An 18,446-nucleotide genomic window follows, 5' to 3' on the forward strand; every position below is an offset into this window, starting at 1 on the left:
GTGTCAATGGCTTGTGTTTCCCATGAACTTAACTGCCATTCGATAAGTTCTAGTGAAGTAGAAGAAGGTTTGGCCGATTTATCTGGTTGTTAACACACAAAGCAGTTTACCACATGTTCCTCAGCTTGTCCATACATGTGAGGCCACCAGTAGGTGCCTCTCATTCTGACATTTCTTTTAGTAATGCCTAAATGATCCTCAAGATCAGTACACAGGAGTTTGTGACGCAAGCATGCAGGAGGAACGATGCGTTCGCCGCGGAGAAGGAGACTATCCATGCAGGATAATTGAGAGTGTACGGAAGCATGTACCTGTAAGGGGGAAGATGCGCAGCATTTCTCGATCCTTTCACTATTGTTTCCTTTAACGCTTGGCCAACTGGATCAGCCTGTACAGCAGCTTTGAGCTCTTCCTTTGTGATGCAGGCCATAACCAAAAACACTATTTCCTCATCTCGTGCTGGTTCAGATACGGGAGGAACAGGTTGGTTCGACAATGCATTAGCTCTGACAATTAGGTCCCCCTTGCTGTAATAACAGGTGAAATTGTGAAAAAGAAATCGTGCACTCCACCTTTAAATTGTTAATCGACGCTGTCCAGAACCTTATGAAGACAGTAATGTAAAAAGAGCTTGGGTATTAGTTTGTAGTGTGAACTGTGTACCCCACAAGTAAATATCCTAATGTTCAAAAGCAAAAACACATGCCAATGCGGCCGTTCGCCCACGGAGTAGCGTCGTTCTGTGGAAGATAACGTTAGAGATGCAAACGCCACTGTAAAGAACTCATTTCCACATTTTTGCTGAAGGACGGCTTCTACGCCAACGTCAGTAACATCGACAGTTACAACAATAGGAAGATCACTTTGAAACATGCCTACCACCGGACGTGATGCAAGTACGCCTTTATTCGCTTGAACGCTGTATTCAGTGTCCCGATCCCAGACAAAAGCTTGGCATTGCCTTAGAAGTTTCCTTAGCAGTTCCACCAAGTCAGCATAGTACGGAATAAGTTTTACATAATATCCTTTGATGCAAAGAAATGAATGTAGAACTTTTTGCCATTAGGCTGTGGTCCCTATACAATTTCCCGGATTTTCCTGTGCATCGGCGAAATGCCGTTTGCAGAAACTTGATCTCCTAGGAAGGCTAATTCTGGGACACTGCATATGCACTTGTGCTTACGCTGCATGCCTGCATTACTTATTCTGAAGAAGACAGTTTGCAAGTTTCTTTCTTGGTCACGTTTAGTGTGACCCCACAGAAGAACATCATCAAGGTGGCACAAAGTACCTAGACAGTCTTTTAAAACAGATGACATTATCTTTTGAAAAGCGGAAGGCGTAGATGTGAATCCGAACACACACGCTTAAAGCGAATGAGACCGTCGTGAATGAAAAATATAGAATGCTTACGACTTTTCATAAACAATAAACCTTGATTATATGCATATGTATGTCCAATTTACTGAAGGCAGAAGCACCAGCAAGTCGATGGAAAAGATCGTCAGCCTTCGCTCTGAAAAGGCGTTGATCACGATAGCCTTGTTGGATTCCATGACACGTCGCAGAGTCGAATAAAATTCGTTTTCTTCTGAAGCCCGACAAGCGGAGAAATCCACTCGGACGTTGACACCCGTTCCATCATATCAGCTGATTGCAACCATTGCAGTTCAGTGGAGACTTGCTCACGTATAACCAGAGGTAGAGGACATGGTTTCGCTGAGACTGGTTGCACAGTAGCTCGAAGACTAAGGTCGTGGATGAAGCCATTTACAAGTTCCGATTGCCCTAAGAACAGATGGTCGAAGCCTGTTGGAGCGTTGTGTGGTAGAGACGCAAGCTGAACGCTTGGATCAGCAGGTACTCCTAATATTTGTTCACATGTGAGTGAAGGCAATTGAATGTCAAAGCCCAAAGCTTGAGTGACGTCTAGGCCCAGAAGAGAATTGGCTTGGTTTGTGACGTGAAATGTCACTAATGCAGCCTTGTTGCGGTACATGGCGAGCACGGAGAAATGCCCAGAATGCAAAATTTTCTTGCTGCGGATATTTCTATAGTCGAAGACTCGAAGGAGACAAGGGAAGACCCTTGAGGACTTCGCAATGAGGACTTCGGCGGAAATTATTGTCGGACGGGAATCCGGTGCTTGAATTGTATGCAGAGATGAGACTGAAGTGGCTGATTCTGTCTCAGCAGTAAAGGAAACAAGCTCTGCTAAGCAGGGTACTGGCGATGAGCTTGGTTCCTCGCACGGCAAACTGTCACATTATGCCCACATTTCCAAGCGCAGGTCAGGTAACGTGCTTGGGTGGACAGCCTGGATCGGATGCGATAGGGTGAAGTGAACCACATCGGTAGCGATGGACTGTAGCAATGTCTCGACTGGCTTCGCCAAGTTCGGGCTGGGCGCCACGTAGGCTCTGCATCGAGACATGATGAACAGGCGAGCCGTTTAATATTTCAACTTCCTTGAGGACTTGCTCCTCGCTTCGTCTGATTTCCGCGGCCTTCTTAAGCGTGAGCGACGGTCCTGTGTAGAGTAACCTGTCTCGTATTCTTTATGATGCGACGCCTTGCAAGATTTGGTCACGAAGGGACTCATCGTGCCAAGCGCCGAATGCATATTCAGGCGCTAGCCTTGAAATACGGTGATGAAGTCCTGGAAGGTTTCCCTGGGTCGCTGTATTCGGTCCCTCAATATAATGCGATGTATGAGGGTAGTTGTACCTTCCTCAAAATGTCGGTCGAAGATGCGAAGAATATCTTCAATTGTTGCAGCTGTCAACTCCGTTTGCGATGCCAGGTCGTAGTAGAGATGCTGACCCTCACAGCCTAAATAACTGAGTAAAATGGGTTTCGTCCTCTCGTATCGTAGTGGCTAGCATCCGGTAGCATGAAGAAACGTGGAAAAAGAACGTGTCCAAGTCAACCACGAATCAGTAGGAGTACGGGGTAATGCAAGGAAAGGCGACATGGGCGGTGCGAACGCCATGCGGTGCACCGGAAATGAAGACGGGGAAGTTGGGGTTGACGGAGCAGAAGTAGATGTAGTTTTAGCGTCTTGGCATGCCGGAAGCTGTATAGGAGCAATAGTAGAAATGCAGAGGCAAGCAGCACGCAGAACAAACGGTTTACCTCGTCACGATTTTGTGGTATTGATTCAATGGGCGGCCGTACGAGAGGCCTATGGCGTGAGGCCTAACGGCTGGGGCGCGAAGCACCGCAAGATATGAGCCGGACTGCTCTGGCTGGGGACCAGGCAAATAATGCGTTTATTCAGTGAGGTGAAAGGAGACACGGCAAAGTACACTTACAGCGTTAGGCGCAGAGTGGCGCTAGCGGTCATAATCATTGAAAACTGAAAATGGCCATCGACACAGGATATCAGAACATGGCAAACAAATTGAAATCTGTCGTGGCTGCCTTTCTAACCGTGAGATCACGAGACGCATCGTGTGAGTGATGCGTGGGTGCGATTTACAGCAACTGCCGTAGACAGACCTTCGTTCATGCAGCGCTTTGCTTCCATATATGAAATTGGTGGACGCTCTCGCCGCATACAGAAGGCGGCGCGCTACTCTGGCGCCATCTCATAGAGGTCGCTGCCGCAGAGCCCGTATTGCGTGGCACTACGCTTTTCTACTCACGCTTTCGCCATACCCTTCTCCTTGGTTTTCGCCTCACTGTAGCGGTGCACCCTCGGCCTGCGCTTTCCTGCTCTCAAATGCTACGCTATCACCGTCTTATATCTTTCGCACGTTCGCTCTTAGTCCTTCGCTGTGCTCTTTCACCCGGGTAGGGCGAAGAATGACATCGACGGGAAACGCAGGAACGAGCGCCTAAGAGCGGCGCTTTAATACGTAATGTTCCAGTAAGCCAGCGAAGTTGTAATCGGGTATTGTAACAATTGGCATCATGGGAAATTGGGCTGAAACAAGGATCGCCAATTTTGGCCTGAATAAACGAATGAGAGAGCAGCACACCTGAGGGCGAGAAGGAGAGCAAACAGAGAAGCAATTTTCTTGTCGAGTTCAACTGTAACCAAGCGTCGAACACATGCGAGAAGGCTAAGAAAACCTTTCACATTAAAATTTAGTAACATGTAACGGCTGATTGAAGGGTTCGAAGATCAAATTTGTAATCTAAAATTCCATGGAGCTCTCTCCAGTAAGCGCATAACAGCTAACGCACAAACTACAAGTGCTTATTGAAGAATTTTGAAAAAACATGAGAACACTTGTTTGATCTTACGACATTTTGCATATTGCGATCAGTGCCGGCTAAAAACAAATCCCAGTTTGTCAACTGAGATTACCGATACGATTTGTATCTACCGGCATAAGCTAAATTTTGATGGACATAAAATTACGAGTGCAAAGAAAAGTGGCGTATTGAGCGTCCGAAAAAGATAGCAAGCCGATGTCGCTATAATGTTTCGAGCAATAGTAGAGGAATGTTTAAATCCAGGGCCTCTTTTAAAAGCTACATTTCAGTTTGTGTACACTAATGACATTCCAAAACTTATTAACCAGAAATAATCGACAATGAAATAAGTTTAGGAGTTTAAAAAAGAACAAGATGCACAAAAGACGTGGCTAAATGTTGAACACTGACAATGATAAGGTCATTTATAGATAGTCAGCAGCCCCAGGTAATGACAGAAAATTAACCCTTTCGGCCCTGAAGTGCCATAAAAGGGACACGAAGAGAAATCGTTTTAAATTGAGACGGAAACGCTTAGCTATCTCCAAAAATAATTTGAGCTACTATCCATGCAAATCCGCTAGCAAAGGTGACAGTTTATTCGTCCTTGTCTTCCTCAGAAAGCCCTAGTGGTGAAAATGACATGGCGGAAGGCAAGAAAGACGACAACAGCAGTATCCACGAATTTTGATATTCTGCTCAATACCTACTGTCTCGATAGGAATGATAATTTTATTTGTTGTTTCTGATATGTTCCGGGGCGTATTTATATCAGAAAACTTTGCCCTTAATTTGCGCATAGCCCACAGCATGCCACAATCTACGTGTTCTAAATATAGGACACCAAGGCTTAGTGGTTGTGAATGCTGCAGCATGAGTTAAATGTAGAGTGCGGGCGTTGTTTCTATGACACCTACCAATTTCTTGTTTTATTATTCCAGATACGATAAGTAAGCCTGAACTTCTGTACTCAGTGGCAAGGGCCTCATATAGGGTCATTCCATGCCAAAAGTCCCAGACACCAAAAGTCCCCATCGGTGATGTTCTTGAAAAAAAAAAATGGGCCAAATGGCTATTCTGTTAATAAGGTTTCACCAAAGTATTTTCGCTGCAAAAATTGTTTGATCACGTGAGCGCTTATAGAGATTTCCGCAAGGAAGCAGAAGTTGGTTGGAGGTACATATTTTATTATTGCGAAAGCAATACTGCTCGCACTTTCGGCCCATCGGTGGTCGAGGCGCCTCCTTACGCAGATGCGCGTCATGTGACCGTGTGACGTCACGCCAGACCGAGAGACGGGGCCCCAGCTCACGGCATCGATGGTGGAGGCGAAGCGTTGCGCGCCGCTGCTGCGGCGCTACCGATAGAGGGCGCTCGCTGGTGTGATGTCACGCCAGACCGAGAGACGGGGCCCCAGCTCACGGCATCAATGGTGGATGCAAAGCCTTGCGCGCCGCTGCTGCGGCGCTACCGAGAGAGGGCGCTCGCTGGTGTGACGTCACGCTAGGAGGATAAATGGGGCTACAGCTCGGCTCCTCGCAGTGGTCGGCGCGCTGCCTTGCGCTATGTCGGATGATGTATAGCCATAAGTTTATGAAAGGGCAACCATGTCCACACCATCAGCCGAACCAAGGCGCATCCAAGGGTATTGCTTTCGCAATCTTCCAGGCTTAACCAAGCTAAGCCTTCAGCCAATTTTTTTAATCAGGTCTGAAACAAGGTGCAACACAAGTTTTATTTTAGACCATCATAGTGGTATTCTTTCATATGACGTCGTAATTGAATGAATTTTAGGATGTTCCGTGTTTATTTGGCTCAGTAAAAAAGGAATTAAAGTAACGTTTTCAGAGCTTTTTTCCATAAACTGCCTTATTTTTTCAGCTACCACAATGTTTCTCACGTTTTGTCTGTTGCTATAGTGTAGCCTAAAACAATTTGCAATCATAATAAATATAGTTTTTGATAAAAATACCGGCGAAATTGGCAAGAAATCAATTTCTTGTGATATTCAGTTCTAATTTACGCATTAAGGCCCTCCAGATAATGATATGTCAGGTAGCTGAATATACGCCGCGACCTCTTGGCTTGTGATTCAAAAATTTTCGTTCAGTTAAATTTTGTCTCAATTGACAAAATTTTTGAAGACAACAACCCATATCACCAGCAGGCACATCTGTCGTCTGTGCTTCTCCTGGTCACCTGCCGCCCAGCAGACGACGGCTAGTATACGGGGTGATCATTTTTCAGTTTTATGGGATTTTTAAAAATCACCTGTTGCAGGTACTGCAATTCTAGTCCTTGAGTGGGATTATTGAGAGAGGCAAACATTACTTGCACCAAAAATCGAAACAGATATCCAACGAAATAACTAGCGTTCACTAATTACCTTCCAAATGAATTATTGTATGTCATATATTGAAACTTACGATTTAAAGCCGGTGAGAGTGTCAGGCGTACCCACTTCGAATGAGTTTCTAGAACGGAAGAAGAGGACGACGAAGTGGGTTGTCTTTGAAGCTACTCGATGTCGGTGCGGCTACCGTTCTCCTCTTTTCATCGATTCATCATTTAAATACAGGCGCGCCATCGTAACAATACATAAAGAATATTGTAACGAACAGTTAAGGAAGTTCAGACGCAACTATTTATTGTGGGCTATCTTGTACCCTGGGGTAAATAAAGCAAGACTGCCGCGTTCTAAACAGTAGATCAGGAATGCCTTCTTCATCTTCGGTGGAACGTCATTTAACCTCTTCTTCTTGTTGTACAAGCCGACAACGGCCACCTGCAATGCGAGTGCGTGCGGCGAGAACACGTGCCATGATTTCGTCGTCTTTTTCTCCAATACGCCGTTGTCCTCTGGGGCGGGGGGCGCACTAAGCTGCGCGCGTTGTTTAAACATGGTTCTGCTTTGCATCATTATCCCCCCTCCAAACGCATCGTCCCGATGCGTAAAGCGACGAAATTGTTCAGAAGCTGTTGTCCATACTAAAGTGGTATATGACAAAGAATAGATCTTTGTAGAATATTCACTACCTGTCATATATGGCTTCAGTCTGACTACACCTACAGTTTTTTTGAAACGCCGGTATCGTGGTCACCTCTCTTGTGCTTCTGGCGTAACTTCGTAGTTCAACATCTGATGCGGCGAAGCACTCTGTCAGGGCCGAAATAACGGCGCAAAAACTTTACCGACAGGCCGCGCGTCCCTACGGGAGTGCACACCCATACGCTGTCGCCTTGTGCATACCCGACATCTCTCCGCCGCAAATTGTATCGGTCCGCGTCGATGCGCTGCCTTTGGTGAATGCGATGTCGCGCCAGCTGACGTGCTTCTGCGGCCCTCTGTGTAAAGTCGCTGACATCAGGGCTCCGGTCTCTACTGGCATTGACAGGTAGCATGGCATCCAAGGGTGTGGTAACTGTTCGACCAAAAACAAGATGGAATGGCATTACTTGAGCAGTCTCTTGCAATCCGGTATTGTAGGCGAATGATGCATAGGGTAGTATCTTGTCCTTTGTACGGTGCTCTAAGTCTACGTAATTTGCAAAATATGGAGCAGCATAGTGCCCAATCGCTCTGTTAGCCCATTCCTTTGAGGGGGATCGGCGGTTGTTTTCCTGTGGCTGGTATGAGTCAGTTTCATAATGGATTGCGTCAACTAGGCTGTGAACGAATTTCATCTGTACTTCATAATAATTGGAGGTGCACAGTGGCGTAATACTACCTTGGTGATAAATAATTCAGCCACTTCAACAGCCGTTGCACTGATTAGAGAGAATGTCTCGGCATATCGGCTTAGGTAATCCGTCGCTACTACAATCCATCGTTTACCTGATGACGATGTCGGAAAAGGGCTGACGAAGTCCATTCCTACTTGTTCAAAAGGGGCTGCTGGGGGTTTTATTGGTTAAAGGAGGCCCGTGGGCTTTAATGGAGGAGTTCTGCGTCTTTGGATACCCCGACAGGTTCGTACATAATGCTGTACTGAATTCAATAGCTTCGGCCAGTAGCACTTAGCATGCATTTGGCGAACATTCTGCTCACTCCGAGGTGTCCTGCCGACGAGTCATCGCGACAGGCTTCGAAGATTTTGGATTGTAAAGCTGAAGGAACGACGAGCAGAAATTTATCTGTGCTGTGCTCAAGATTTCTTTGTACAGGACGCGATTTTTCTTCACATACGATGACAACCCCGGTAGAAAACTCGCGGAACACGGACCGGGTGTCCTTCGAGGTGCCTGATGAGTAGGAGCAACTCGGCGTCAGACTCTTGGTGTTTGGTCATCTCAGATGTGGTCACGGCTCCAAGAAAAGGAAAGCCGTGCTCATCTTTCACAGCAGCAGATTCGACCGGCACAAGTGACAGACAATCAGCGTCACTGTGCTTGCGACCTGACTTGTACACGACCGTTATGTCGTATTCCTGGAGCATCAGACTCCATCTAGGAAGTCGTTCAGAAGGATATTTCAGATTTGCAAGCCAGCACAATTCGCTGATTGCTTGGAATGGTCTACCGTATAAGCGTGGTCAGAATTTTCCTAAGGCCAACATTACTGCGAGGCATTCTTTTTCTGTAGCTGAATAGTTGGTTTCACCCCTCGAAGGAGTGCGGCTAGCGTTGCAATCAATTTTTCCTCTCCGTTTTGCCATCGAACGAGGATGGCACCGAGTCCTAAATTGCTGGCGTCTGTGTGGATGCCTGTTTCCGCTTCCTCGTCAAAGTGCGCAAACACGAGGTGGTTTTGAAATCGCCATTCTAGCTTATTGAATGCATCTTTTTGTTCACTTTGCCAGACTAAAGACATTTGTTGTTTCGTTAATCGCGTTAATGGCTCGGCAATGTTCGAGAAAATTTTGACGAAACGCCTGCAGTAGGCAGAAGGTCCTAGGAATCGACTAATGGTCTTTTTATTGCCTGGACTAGAAAACTTTTCTACTGCTGCGGTCTTCTCAGGGTCAGGACGGATGTCCTTGGAGGTAATCACATGGCCGAGGAAAAGGAGCTCATGGAAGCCGAGGTGACATTTTTGTCACTTTATCGATAGCCCTGCTGAACAAATAGCTGTGAGCACAGTCCTCAGTCGTTCCACATGCTGAGCAAAGGTGTTAGAAAAAATCCCGACATCGTCAAGATAAACCAGACAGGAGTGCCATTTTAACTCGGAGAGCACAGTGTCCATCATCCGCTGAAAGGTGCCGCGTGCGGAACAGAGGCCGAACGGAATTCATATAGTCCGTCTGGTGTGACGAATGCTGTCTTCTCACGATCCCGTTCGTCCACTTCTATCCGCTTTTGAGGTCGAGAGAGGAAAAGAATTTCACATCCCGTAGTCTAACGACGGTGTCATTGATCCTCGGAAGTGGATAGACATCCCTCTTTGTGACAAAGTTTAGCTTTTGATAATCAATGCAGAAGCGCAAGGTGTGATCCTTTTTCTTTACCACCATCACAGGCGAAGCCCACGGGCTGGTCGATGGTTGAATTGCGTCGTCTCTAAGCTTTTCTTCGACTTCTTTGCGGATGATCTCTCTCTCCTTCGGTGACACTAAGTAACAGCTTCGTCAACAAGGATACAGTGTTTGGCGGTGGATTTTCTCTGGACTTTCGATGTCGTTGAGAAACACGAGGCGAATTCTCGTACAAGGTTCTCTGTTTGGTGCTTCTGGCTCGGTGATCCTGCTGCTTCGGTGTTGACGGAGCGAGTATGGAGTCTACGTTGTCAGAATCCAGTAGTGCAGCATCGGAAGGGCTCAAATTCGTAATCTGTTCATAATCACTAAGGCGGGCAATGACGGTTCCTTTCGCAACATGTTGGACTACCTTTCCAAAATTAGTCAGGAAAATATTTGAACACCCGTCATGCAGCCTAACAAGGCCCCTTGCCGTACAGATCCCTTTTTTGAGTAAGAGCCCAGTGTCACTGTCTGCTATTCCTTCGTAGTCACTGAATACGGTGCTTCTTACGGTCACAGCTATGCTGGATCTTTGGGGTATCGTGATGTCGTCTATAATCTGAAGCGTATCAAATTATTCTTCACACTCGAACGTCACGATGGCATGGTCCGTTGAGAATGACACACAGGATTCCTGTAAGTTGATTACTGCGCCATTCGCCTGCAAAAAATCCATTCCAATACTTAAATCCCTTGAGCATTCTGACAGGGCAATGAAACTGGCGATGTACGTAAAGCCGCGTTTTCCAATTCTAGAAGTGAACCTGGCCACCGGGTGGAAAAGGTATCCTCCAGCGGTTCGAATTTGCGGTCCTCTCCAAGCAGTCTGCACTTTTTGCAGTCTTCTAGCGAGTACTTTACTCATAACGGTATGTCTACTAAAGGAGTTATTTCGCAGCCGTCTATAAATACACAACAATCGGAAGCGACGTCACTCTTTCCGCAACAGCTCTCGCGTCCGTCATTATATTTTATAATCAGCGTTGGAGGCTGTGTTCTTGAGTCGACAGTGGCCTCACCTCCACAGGTCACCGGTATTGGTTTTCCCGACTTGAGCTTTGGGAACGTCGCCTTGGGGAGCTTGAGGATAGACACGGGCTCGGCGATTGATAGCTCAGTCGCACTGTTGACCGAGGTTGATGTTGCTGTGAAGTCTGCGGGCTTTAGCGCGTTATCAAATACTCCTAGATTTCAAAAGGGCGTTCACCGTTTCTTGGGCAAGGAGCGTTTACGGAAAACTCCCGAAGTCCTGCTCTTCGATATTCGCACATACTGTAGAGATGACCAACTTCGCCGCAGTGGTATCACAGTAGGATTCTATTGGGAGTGCGCCAAACGTCAGCCCTCCGGAATCTCGTCTCAGGCGGAGACGGCAAGAACAGATGTTCAGGTACATGCCTAGTTGTCGTGACGAAAGTACGTCCTGGGGATCCTCTGAGTACCTCGGCGTACGATACAGTCGGCCCTACCGGTCACGACGCTTGCAGCTGTGCTTACGGGTGCTGTTCACGGAGTGACCCGCCGTGGTTGCACAGTGGCTATGGTGTTGGGCAGCTGAGCACAAGGTCGCGGGATTGAATGTCGGCCACGGCGGCCACATTTAGATGGGGACGAAATGCGAAAACACCCGTGTTCTTAGATTTGGGTGGACGTTAAAGAGCCCCACGTGGTCGAAATTTCCGGAGTCCTCCACCACGGCGTGCCTCATAGTCAGAAAGTGGTTTTGGTTATTAAAACCCTATCATTTCTTTTTGTTCGCGGACTGCTTGTCTACTTCGCAAACCATTTCTGGTAACGAAGAGACCGCTGTAGGGCCCTTGTTCAGCTGTTGCCTCTGAAGCTCTTCTCGAACCACAGATCTTACGAGTTTTCGGAAGACCTCGACGCTGTTCCCGAACATTGCCAACATCGCATCCATAGAGGCGACGTTCTTATCGCGGTTGTGGAGTCTCGCTGGCTGTTGAAGGGTCCTGTCCACAGTTGTTGCCTCGGAGCGGAATTCGGCCACGGTGCCTGGAGGGCTGCGAATCAAACCGGCAAAAAGCTCCTATTTCACACCGCGCATCGGGTGCCGAAGCTTCTTGTCCTTGCTCATGCTCGGATCGGCCCGGCGGAATAAGCGGGACATATCTTCGAGATGCATTGCCACGCTTTCAGTGTTTCTTTGGCTTCTTACTTGCAAAACGGCTTCAGCTCTTTTCTTGCGGTCTGTGCTCGGATACGTAGCCAACAAATCCCGTCGGAAGTCATCCCATGAACGGAGGACAGCTTCATGGTTTTCAAACCACGTTCGCACACAGTCTTGCAACGCGAAGTAAACGTTGCGGAGCTTCCGGTTTTCGTCCCATACATTGTAGTCCGCCACGCGCTCGAAGCCTTCCAATCAGTCCTCGGCTTCTTCGAAGGTCTCGCCGTGAAAAGGCTCGGACGTCCACCGCTTATCAACGACGACGCGGCTTGAGGCTGTCTGGGGTTTCATTTCAGTATTGTCTGCTGCTGCTACTATAGTTTGCTCCGGCAAAACAGGAAACTCAGGCGGCTCACCACGTAGGCAACGGCTCGTGCACTGGGGGACAGGCGTGAGCTCGTTGGTCTGAAGTGGCGTGGCTCCGGGATCTTTTCTCCAACTCAAATTGGGATAGAAATCATTACCCCGCACCTCCACAAGAATTATAACGAACAGTTAAGGGAGTTCAGACGCCACTATTAATTGTAGGCTAACTCGTGTCCTGGGGGTAAATAACAAAGACTGTCGTGTTCTAAACAGATCAGGAATGCCTTCCTCTTCTCTCGAGCTTCGCTTCACTTCTTCTTCCTCTTGTACACGCTGACAGCGGCCACCTGCGATGCGAGTGCGTGCGGCGAAAACACGTGCCAACATTTCGTTGCATTTTTCTCCAAAACGCCGTTGTCCTCGTGGAGGGGGGGGGGCGGCAAGAACCTGCGTGCGTTATTTACAGATCTTTCCGCCTTGTATCAATATTGGTGAAAAAATTGGCTCTCCCATAATCGAGAGCGGAATAAAAGCATGAAAGGGCAACCAGCAAAGCAGATTGGTTTGAGATAATATTAGCGACGATCTTAAAGTGAATGTAGTGTAGGTTCGCAACGGCACACCCGACCACATCACACTTCACTATGGACGCTTTCCAGCTAAAAGAAGAACATTGGATGAACGTCGCACGACACTCAGCAAAATACGTCAAGGAGACAGGGCGTTCTGCCTAGCTAGGTCACTAATAAATTGAATTCTGGTGTTTATGTACAAAACATACGATTTTGATTATGAGGCACGCCGTAATGAGGTACTGTGGATTACGTTTGACCACAAGGGGACCTTTAACGAGCTGGGGGCCCCAATGTACGGCATACCGGGGCTATTGCATTTGGCGTCAATCGAACTGTGGTCACCGCGGCCGGTATTTGATCCCGCGGCCTCGTGCTCAGCAGCGCGACGGTGTAACCGTTAAGCCACCGCGGCGTAAGAAACGCCTGAAGGAAGCGCCACGCTGCGAGGCGGCATCTCTCGAGGTGATGCGAAACGCGTCCCGCGGGCTTGGGTGCAGCTGGCGTTCAGTGATCACCGCCAAAAGATTACAAGGAAGGACATAGTGCCCTGAATCTTCTTTTTGAACGTCATTACTGCAGAGGTGAGTGAGTGAGTGAGTGAAAACTTTTGAGTCTTTCAAGAGTTTCGCGGTTACGAGGTCTCCGTCGTCTTCATCTTGGCGCTGGCGACTTGAGACTTCTCTTCAGCAAGGGTGGGCCCCTATTCCAAGGCTCCAGTGAGTTGTGCTGCATCGCTCGCGTGCTGTACTAAGGCCCTTTGGGCCGTGAGCTCGCTGCTGGTGAGCCGACTCTCCCATTGCTCCGCACTCGGGTGTTCGTGTTTGTGGAATGCTTTGTTGCGTTCGCACTCCCAGGGGATGTGGTAGAGTGTAGGTTTGGCACCGCACCAAGGGCAGGTGGCCCTGTATTGTGTCGGAAACATCTTATTGAGTAGGTGTAGTTGGGGAAGGAGTTTGCTTGTAGTCTGCGCCAGCTGGTCGCTTCCTCCTTTGTGAGGTCTTTGTGTGGTGGCGGATATCTAGTTCTAGTTCCTCTATGTAAGTTCAGGGTCTCTGCGTATCCCCCCTCGCAAGGTAAAACATTTCAGCTTACTAGAAGTTACAGCTTTAGTGATATAGTAAACAAACATAAGGAAGAAATTGGAAGCAATATTTTTGTAACTTGTTTGCGTAGTAACTAGCATGTGTAATGCGGTCCTGTATAAAGGATCGGGGGCCAGAGACACCACATGTGAAGCTTTGATTTGTTACCCGGAGTTTTTGCTGATATCCCGGCGAGTTTCACGTCAGGGATGTGCACCTCTCGCGCCATGGCACCTGCAACGTCGTCGATGCGACCGTCTCAATAGTGGGCCTCTATGAGGTCACATGCGTTCAGCACAAGGGAGGTTTCAACTTCCAAGACACTGTCAAGGGCGTGGCTTCCATTACTCTAACTTTACATGCTGGCTGCCTTGCCATCAGTGGCGAGTGTTTTCCTGTCGTTCCAATCGACCCGCAGTTCTTGCCGCCATTTCTTCCAAGGAAGGCCTCGCGCAAGCACTATAACCATGAGGCAATGTACTGTCTGTCCACGCTGGTCTTATGAGCGGACGACGTGGCATGCTCACGGGCACCCACTTCCTTCGGATAGAAATGAGGACCATAAACGCGGTCCACAATTACCTGCGAGTGTCTGGTCATGATGTGGCATTTGGCTATCGCGTCTTCCAACGCGTCTTCGATGCGGTTCCAGTCACATTGCACCATTCACAGTGCACCCCAGCGTCGTATGGCCGTTCTGGTATCCTTGGCCATGAAAGTGACTGATGTGACGGTCCTTGTCGGCGTACGATTGCGTGCCCTCTGGAGCGTTCATAGTTGGGCGCTGATGTTGGAGTATCTCCTCCTTTATCGCCTGCGTCAGCTGCACTCGCGACTGCCCGTGACGCCGTAACAAAAGAAATTGCTTTGACACCGCAACAGCCAGCGTCGGCAAATAATAAAGAAGCATGCAGCTCGGGTAATCACAACACACCATATTCGCTTGCCTCCTTGACCGAAAGTGAAAACCGTGCTATTGATGACCTGGCGTATCGCAACAAGCCACGCTCGCTCGCCTCCCCAACAGCGCAGGACACGCATGCGGTTGCCGAGAGCCACCGAGAGCACTTCGGCTGCTACCATCAGACCTCCTGATCACACATACGTTTTAAACATGGGTAGAACACCTAACGCTGCAATATCTACAATCGATGCACCTACGAAATTTGCTGTGGCTTCACCCGCCTGAATTGCGTCGCCTACTATGCTGCATACGATTTGAGGATTTTCTGCAAAAACCACTGGAAGGTTGCATCTGAATGAGCCCCCTGCTGCCGAAATTTTCGGTGATGATGAAATCGATGCCGCAGCTCAACCGATGCCGATATCATTGTCATCAGTAAACAGCTTCATCCTCGCACTTGATAGTACCGTTGGACTGTCGCCAAGCCTGGACAGACTCGACGGATAAATGGTGGTTCCACGAGAGGTAACGTGTGCCCATGTAGAGGTAACGAGAGGTAACGTGAGCCCATGAAAGGTAACGTGTGCCCTGGCTCGCACGGCGCTCCGGATCACCACGCCGGATTATCGTGGCCACAGAAGCCTCTTTCACGAAATAACTTTCTGTGACTGGCCGAACTTGCTCACTGTCGCATATATTATCCGCCCCTAGAGCATCCAGACTGTCCGATTGCTGCTCCTCCTCAATTGACGTGGGATTAGTAGCTCGTGCCTCCAATCCTTGTGCGCCCTCTTCTCTCTCTCTTTCATCATCTAATGAGGTGTTTGCGCCACTCGCAGTGTCAGTCGCCCGGCGCTCATTGCTCAATAGTTCCTTCAAATGCGCGCTGCACGGCATTGTCACTACAGCTAGCGCATCCAGTAACCTGTTCTTGCTTTTCAATCGGGGAATACTGTTCTGGTCCCAATTTCTTTGCTTTAAAGTCTACACCCTAATCACATTCCTGCATGTCATTCAGTAGCTCTTGCCGGTAGTGATGAAGGCATTCGTAATCTTCCGGAGTGAGAAGAACTGGCGCACTGATACTGAACTGATCAGTTCTGAACTGATCAGTTCTGAGTGAGTGAACTGATCGCCTCCCCGCATTGTGCAGCGGGTGCACTTTGCGGTGAAAAGGCGAGACCATAATGTAAGGCTTCTCCTTATTATTGAGATTACGGTTGCTTTCATCTCCGAGAGCTTGAATACACCCTTGGACGGCCATGATGCTCCTGCCTGTGGCCGAGCAGCAGAGCCTAACCATCTCAGCCATATGGTGGGCCTCGATTATATCTTCCAACGTGTCGTGAAGAACCAGTTGCATGAGCCGGTCCATGCCAGTACACAAATAGACCACTAGCGCTCTTTTCATGCTATTGTGGATAACGAGATTGAGCTTAGCTCTTTTATGACTCTGCCAGCACTATATGGCAGTATCGTAGGTAATGTGGCTCATTGAAAAAACCTGGAACAACCTGAACTCTGCTCCCTTAGGCCACCTGGATAGTTGGAGACCCTAGAGATAAGCCGAACTACGCTTTCTGTTTTAGCTGGGATCTTGTTGATGGTCTGCCCACTAGTGCCGTTTGCCTCCATAAGCATGCCAGGGGCTCTGATGACCTCTTCCCTAGGAATGATATGACCAGAGGTGGTGCGAAGCTTTCACTTGACGTTGGAGAGGGGGACTCAGCCCTCAGGTTTGACAACCCTTCTCTTGCGTCTCTACAGCAAAGGTTCCGAGTTACTTGGGAATAGTTGTAGTGCGATTTCGCTAAGGAACGCTTCGGTGTAGCACACATCCTATTGGAGTACCTTATCTACTCTACCCTTGCTGCCACCCGATACAAGACGGCGATGTCTGCGTAAAGAGTATGTGTATGCCCTCGACTAGCGGGAGCCTCTTGGAGAGTCCACAGAGAGCAATGTTTAATAAAAGGAGTGAAATACAGAACCTTGTGGCGTACCTTTGGAGTCAATAACGAGGGTTTCTGATTTGAGATCCCCTCTAATAATCGTGGCCCTTCTGCTTTTGAGGAAGGAGCTGATGAATGTGTGGACCTACGCCCCAATCCAAAACTAGAGATGGATTTACGAATATGTATGTGCGAGAGATCCTCAAAGGCTTTCTCCATGTCAAGTACCAGGATTGCCCTGACATCTCTCGTCTAAACGTCGATAATCTGATGTTTGATCAACTTCATGGTGTCCTGGGTCGAGAGTACCGGCCGGCAGCCAATCCTGATGTGCGGAAAGAGACGTGTTCTTCACTGTGTTTAGAAATGGGGGTGTTAATTGTGTTCGGCCACCTTGCCTATACAAGATGTAAGCGATATGGGCCTGAGACAGACCCAGAGGGCGTCCCAATTTACACGATTCCGTGACCGCGCCCTTTTCCCCGACCTTGGTAATCTCGTCCGCGAGCGTTTGCATGGAATCATTGTCCAGATTACGAGGGAGGTTATTAAAGATCCCGTCCGGGCCCGCGGCCGAGTGCCCATTCCGTCCCATGAGGGCCTCCCTGACTTCATCCATGCTGAAAGGTTCGTCTAAAGAGCCCACGTGGGAATCTTCTTAAGGAGGATAGTCGGCGTCATATGAGAGATCCACCGGGAGATATCTTTGCGCAAGGATTTCGAGTATTTCCTGGTTTAAGTTTTCCGCTTTGACCACATGAAGGATTTTGTCGATTGCCCCCATGTGGTTGGATTTCGTGCTCGATTCATTGAGAAGGTGCCTGAGTAAGTTCCACTTGCCCCCGTTCGCGTCTGGCTATCACCTGAGCTACAAATCTCGTCCCACTGTTGCCTACAGAGCGTCTGACAGTGTCCCTCAATCTCGTGATTCAGCTCAGGAATCTTTTTGCTGAGCCTACTATTGAGCTTTTCTCCCTTTCACTTGACTAGAAGGCGTTTTTAACTTCGAGCAAATGCGCTACTGTCCATCCTGTCGACCTTAAGATGAGTAACTTGGTGGCCGCAGCCACGTGCTCTTTAATTGCGCTACCCAGCGGCCGAAAGATTCCAGTGACTGGTGGTCCTCAGCACCTTGCTTCCTGACTTTGCGGAAAAGGTCTTAATCCGTGAATTGGAATTACCTCGGGAGCCTGCTCTGTACTTCCATCGAGGTGGCGAGAATTTAGCGATCGCTACCGAGAATTTCATTACGGTTCTGCCAGGTAACCGACCCCGAGTTGGCCACAAAGGTGAGTTCCAGAGCATTGTCTGTGGAGCATGAAGTGCTGATTCTGGTCGGGAATGAGGGATCAGTTATTAAAGTGAAGTTGTTGTCCGAAGCCGCCAGCCATAGGTCTCTACCCATTGCGTTAGTGTGGTGATATCCCGACTCCTCATGCGGGGCATTAAAGTCTCCGGCAACTATGAATGGAGCTCCGCCCACCTTTCCTACAGCCTTGGTATAGCGACGTGAGGCGTTGTCACATGTCCCTAGGAGTACGGTAGATACAACGCTACTAGATTAGCTTCAGTTGTAAAGGTTCCCGCCCACGCGCCTACAGCCGCTGTCGCCACTTCTGTGACAGCCGCCAGAGGGAAGCGCTGTTCCGTCGGGCTCCACTGCAGACGCCTCGTCACAGCCTTAAGCTCGTGCGGACGGGCAGTTTACGCTCGCTGGCGTTCTCCCTTGTCCGAATTAGTGATACCACGAGAAAGCGGTATCCACCTACAGCAATAA

Source organism: Dermacentor andersoni, chromosome 8, assembly GCF_023375885.2.
Source record: "Dermacentor andersoni chromosome 8, qqDerAnde1_hic_scaffold, whole genome shotgun sequence".
Taxonomy (NCBI): domain Eukaryota; kingdom Metazoa; phylum Arthropoda; class Arachnida; order Ixodida; family Ixodidae; genus Dermacentor; species Dermacentor andersoni.